General features: G+C 42.1%; 1 protein-coding gene across 3 annotated transcripts in view; it reads right to left on the bottom strand.

The window, feature by feature from the left end:
- Window positions 1-6,000, bottom strand: part of Znf521 (zinc finger protein 521) — a 284,198-nt gene that overhangs the window by 276,189 nt on the left and 2,009 nt on the right. The window lies entirely within an intron of this gene.

A 6,000-nucleotide genomic window follows, 5' to 3' on the forward strand; every position in this document is an offset into this window, starting at 1 on the left:
CTGCCTGAAATTAAAAGTATTTAAAAAATAAAAAAGACCAAGATTCTTAGTTTTCCAACATTTATCTCATATCAGGCTTTTATGCCAAGAGTTGCATAATTATTTAAACCCTGTAAAAGCTCTCCTTATCCTGTTTGATTAATGCTATAACAGAGCTGTTTAAATTAACTAATGTTAACTTTAAGTTTTAATTGCTTTATGACGGCATTGTAGCAAGACAAATTTAAAATAGGCAATTACAACAGGCAAGGTAGAGGTGATTCTGACCAGGACACCACTGAATTCCCATATAAAACCACAGCAACATACTTCATGTTTAATTGAAATGAGATTAGAGAGTCACATATACCCAGGCACACACACACCCATGCACATACCCACACACCCACACACACCCAAAGAACTAACTTCAACCGTTGACAGCACACCAAGCATCAATGGAGAAAAACAATAAGTACCTCTGAGAAAACGTGCAAGAAGGCTGATTTTGAACATCTGCCTTTGTATCAAAACCTCACACAATTCCAAAGCATTCTTTAGCATACCATTGCACGAGAGCATTTACATTTTTAAGAAGCCAGAGGGCTGGTAAACATGGTACAAATGGCACAAATCTTGTTGTCTCCTCTCTTAAAAATAACTACCAAACTTATCACCAAATCCATTTAGGCAAAGATAGGAATTCACTGGTAAGAAAATGGATGGTATTAAATCAGCCATGGGAATTAATGAAGCACGGTAAGAGGAAGGACAGATCCTTCCAGAAACTCTTATGCTGATCTCAGTAGGCTTGCTATCCTCCACTCCTCAAACCTTTCTTCTTGTGGCAAGCTCTTACTTCAAAATAGGCATTCAGACAGGAGTGAGGATATGGGCCAGTTTGTGGCTACCAAACTGAGAAACCTCCAGACTGTATCAGAGTAGCCAAGCCTCCGCAACAAAGTTCCTTTCAAAAAAAAGGAGAAAGGATGCTACAGACATCTTTACAAAATGGGCCTTCAGCTCTTGCCCTCCTCCAAATAAGTTAAAAGGCAAAACAAAGTTGGAAACTTCTGTCCCCGATGTCAGGCACTCCTGCTGTCAGTAAGATCTGGGAATCTTCCAGCAACAACCAAAAGAGGAAAATTATTAACAGCTTGCTTCATAAAGAGCAGCTAATCTCAACTCCCTTTGTAATTCCATTTTACATGTATGCTTTTATGTTCAGTACCCCATTTTCTTTACCCTTTTTGGGCCAAAGGTGCGCTCTCGCACACTCTTCAGACAGCTGTTTTTGTTTAGAGGACTGAGTAGACCATCAGAAGTCTGCTGCGGTCCCTTTGAGGAGGGGCTGCCAGAGCTGGAAAGGTGCGGACCAAGCTCTGGAAGAGGTCCGCTGGACCAGCAGCTCTGGAACTTTGACTCTCGGGATCCCTGCCAACTGTAATTGCTGTTTTTGTTTATTTCGGATTGTCTGCTGATTGGACTATAATCAATTTAATGACTTCAACATCTAGTCAGTATAATTTAGAGGTGGTGGAGGGAGAAAGAGTCACTGACTGACAGATAAATAGAAGGACAATTGTCACAGGGTGTCTGAGTGGCAGGAGAAACCTCAGCTCTGTTTCTAACCATTGCCCCTGCCTCTCGTTTTGGACCCAAATTCAAAAACATCGAAGCATAAATTTCTGCATGCCATGCAATTAATACTTTGCCTTTACAAATCAAATTACAAAATTCCTTACAAAAAAAGGAATATTGATTTGGCTATCTAATGTGTATCCATAAATATACACATATGTGTGCCTTAATTTTTCTTAAAACTAACATAAGTTAAGATCTAATTATCAACAAGAGTCATAGTTAACATATCAGAAAATCAGTTTTTAGAAAAAAAGCCATTTTGCTTATAATTAAAAGCAAAATATTCTATTTCCTTTTAGGCTTCTCACACAAAATCCAGGGTGAGCCTTTGTTTCTTTTCTATAGCATCATTTCCAAACCTAAACTGAATCACTGCTGGAAAAAAAGATTGTTTTTTCTAAGAAAGCAAGGACATGGAAGATACTGGAAACATTTTTGTTATTGTTATATCTTATATCTCACCTTTCTATTAATTCACATATATAATAATTAGTATATGCATATATATGTGTGTATATATATATATATATATATATATATATATATATACTTTGAAAAGGCAAGCACATGAAACACTGGAGGGTTTAATTCTTCTATTAAATTTGAGGACCAAGAAAACTCCCTGTAGTGACTTTTTAATATCTAAAATGTTTACAGTGTTTGCACTAGAGCAAACAGCAAAATTCTGACTTTCCAAAGGCTCGGGACTTAAAATCCATTGTCTTTTCATTCAACCTCCCTCATTTCTATTTCTTCTTTACATTGTGAGCGGAGACTTTGTTACTTCATTATATTTCTAAAGAAATAATCCCTCCTTTTAAGACTCCATTTTTAAGTACAAAAGGAGCTAGTGGGGAAAAGGTACATCTAAAGTGTTCTAAGTTCAGAGTGTGCCAAGTCACAGAGGGCCAGCACCGGGCACAGCAAGGTAAAGTAGACACTGGGGGCTCACATTCTTCCTGCCTCCCCCATCCCTCTCTGGAGGTCCCTGGTATGAGTTTATGAACACCTGAGGGTCCAGATAGCCTGGCTGTGTCTCCTGTTTAACTTGGCCATTTAAATGCCTAAGCGGTCCCCTCTCTCCTTTCCAGCTTTATAACTTGGCCCTCACTGAGTACCTCACACCTTTATGCAGCAGACCACTTTTTCCTTCTAACTGAGCTTTCTGGAGTCAACTTCAAAAAAAAAATATTATCAGATAAAATGGCTGAGAAAGTTCCATCAAACAAGTGCCGAAAGAAATAGAATAAAGAGCCAGTAAGAAATACAGAAATAGGTCACAATTGGCCAATTTGATACAACTGATTTGCTGGCCCTAAAAATAAGCTGACAGTAAACTATTTTCAGTAAGGTAGTCTTACCACTGTCTATTCTCAGGGATGAAGACAAATATCTAAATAATATAGAAGGGAGGGACTCATTTAATTGTCTGGTCATTCATTCCTTTAAATACTGGCTTTAACCCTTTGTCATTAGTCAGAAGAATCACTCTAAAGATATGCAGTATTAACAGAGAGTGAGATCTTCGGGGTTTCTATGTGGCAGACAAGCTTTGGGCGTCGAGAAGGGTAGAGAAGTTGCGTGTTCCAATGACAGATGTTGTCTAGAGAAACGAGTACCTGAATGTACGCAATCTGACCGGAGATTACATGGAGTAGGTAACTCCAGCAAGGCTTGCCTTCTCAAGGCTCTTAGAAACAGAAACCAGACTGAGGAGGCGGGCTAACTAGACAATCGACCCCCAAAATTTGACAATTAAAAATGCATAATTTTTAAGTAGGCATGATTATCTACCCAAAGTCCCCAAATTATAAGAATTACTTAAAATAAATGCATCTGGTAAGAGAAATTTCCTGGGAAAGCACATTTTGAGCATCTAGTTAGAAATAAGAATCCAGACTAACCACTATTTTGTTTTAATGTTTTTTACCAGCCTAATGGAAATGACTCTCCTGGGGCACAAGTTTGAAATGTTATCATAAGAGACAGCCATATCAGAACTATCTCTTAAAACTCTTTTTGTTAAAGAAATAATAGACACATTAGAAACTGAATGCAGAACTTTGTGGTTTTTAGAAGGCCTTACAGTTTTTTTCATGGTCTTTAATACATATCTTTTTCATGTTGGTTATCACAAAATCTACAAGTTTCTGATGGTAAAATCAGAACCTATCTTTCATAATGGTAAAATTACCAATCGGCTCTTCCTATGTGAGGACGTTCAATTCACTACTACACTACTACACCATCTCTCCAGCATTGCTTATAACAAACGATTGCTTACCAGCTGATCTGTCATTAAAATAAAATACCAGCTGATCTGTCATTAAAAAAAAAATGCTTGCTGGCTTTTCAAGGATTCAAGTGTGACCTTCTGAACAACATAATGGACTCGGAACACTCTTAAAACACCCTTTGAAAAATAAAGGCATCCTTCCAGGAAGACAGAGGGGACCCAGGATCAGGAAGAAAGGAGCAGTTACTTAACAGGAACCTTCCGGAATGGCAGTCTAGCTCTACCAGACACTAGTCATATCACAGTCCCTCATTTGACACAGCTTCATACAAATATGTTATTTTCCAGGCAAATGCACACCCTGAAGAAAAACAAGACTGATCGTCAGCGAGGACTGTGCTATTTTTATTCCAGTCTTGAGTTTCTCGCCCCAAAAGCCTAGCCAGCCCACCTGAGGCCAGTGCCTCTTCTGGGAGGCGTCCAAGCAGAGCTGAAGGAAAACACTGCTGTGTTACACACACACACACACACAATCTTTGATTTAATGTAGATATTATTTTAGCACTTGGCAACTGAAGCCCAGAGGCTATGTCTTAGTGAAGGAGATATTGGATCTGGTTTTTTGCAACATACCAATAAAACAAAAGAATAAAAACGTCTTCTGCTTACTAGTCTTTTCTCCCTTACTAACCCAAAAACTACACAGGTTCCTGTCTAAGTATTTTACAGTTTAACTTAGCCAACATTTCCCAGAAAGTACAGCTTAACTCAATGGCCTTCATGCAAAAGAAATCCTCCTTAGAAGCTGGTCAACAAAACTTTCACTGTGATTTCATTCCAGAAGCAGGTGAACAAGAACAGTTAGAAGCTGTGAGTGAGCAAAATGACCAAATCTACAAACTTTAATAAACTTTTGAAAATAAAAGGCTTCCTAATTCCTTCACAAGCTTTTAGACGCTTTTTGAAACCCTTCAACCAGAGGTTGGCACTGCTGTTGCTATCCTATTCAAATCGCAAAGTTCTCCTTTCCCAGTGAGCAGGAAGAGGTCAGTCTGGCACTTCTTTCCCCACCGTTACTTTAAAGAAATGGAGACTCCTGGCAAGTTTCCCCGGAACAAGAGTGGTCCACAGTTACCCTGACGCCCGCGCATGCCCCTGCGATCATTTATTCGCCATCCAGACTTGGGAATTTTTCTGGCTCTGCATCTAGGTTTTCTAGACAATGTATGTCCCATGTAAATACAAAACAGGCCCCCAAACTGTGTGAAGACACTTGTCAGTGATTCGCCTCGTTTTTAAAGTAAAACTTGTGCTCTTCAAGAAAAAGAAGGGAAGAAGAAAAAGAAGAACAAGAAGAAGAAGAAGAACAAGAAGAAAGCAAGGATTCCAGTGTGTGAGGCCCTCCCCCTACGCTGTCCTTTCCCTGAAGAAAGGGCTTTGTGTGTGCGGTAAGGGCTCCTGTAATCGAGTTCATAAATACTCATTGGCCAGGGGGCCAGGGCTCGGGGCGCACGACTCTGTCCCCCACCATCCCCCTTTGCAGATTGCGGAGTTCTATGAGCCGGTGGCAAGAACCCTTGCCACCCGGAGCCACCTCCAACACCCGGCAGCAGAGGAGGAAGAGGATGCTGCACTGCCGGGGACCAGAGGGCGGGGCGCGGACCTCGGCGGGACCCTGCGGGCTCCGGCGGGAGCATAAGCCGCCCTTTGTCCTTCGCCACCGGGGTCGCAGAGGCCTCGGCTGCTTCCAGCTGTCGCCCCTTTGGCCTCTCCCGGTCCACTGCCCTGCCTGCCCGCACCTTCTCCGGTCCTCGCGCGCCGCTGCTCTGGGCCTCAGAGCGCCGGACCTCTCGGCTCCTCGATTTACCCCGGAGAAGGCAGGGGAAGGTGAAGGAGGAGGAGGTAGTGGCCGCCACGTGACTCTGCTCGCCACATTCCAACACAGCCACCGGATCGATAACTTCAGTGCCCCCCGCCCCCCAACCCTGCCGCCGCAGCCAACTAGTGCACCCCAATTCCCTCCACACAACACACATCCGCAAACTTCCTCTGCTACGGGGAGTACACGGAGAGGCACCCCTTCCCTGATACCCTAAGGGGAAGGAGGGAGGAGCAGGGACAAGGGCGGTCAACTTTCCGGG

Source organism: Mus caroli, unplaced genomic scaffold (genome assembly GCF_978045245.1).
Source record: "Mus caroli unplaced genomic scaffold, Mus_caroli_1 scaffold_19, whole genome shotgun sequence".
NCBI lineage: Eukaryota > Metazoa > Chordata > Mammalia > Rodentia > Muridae > Mus > Mus caroli.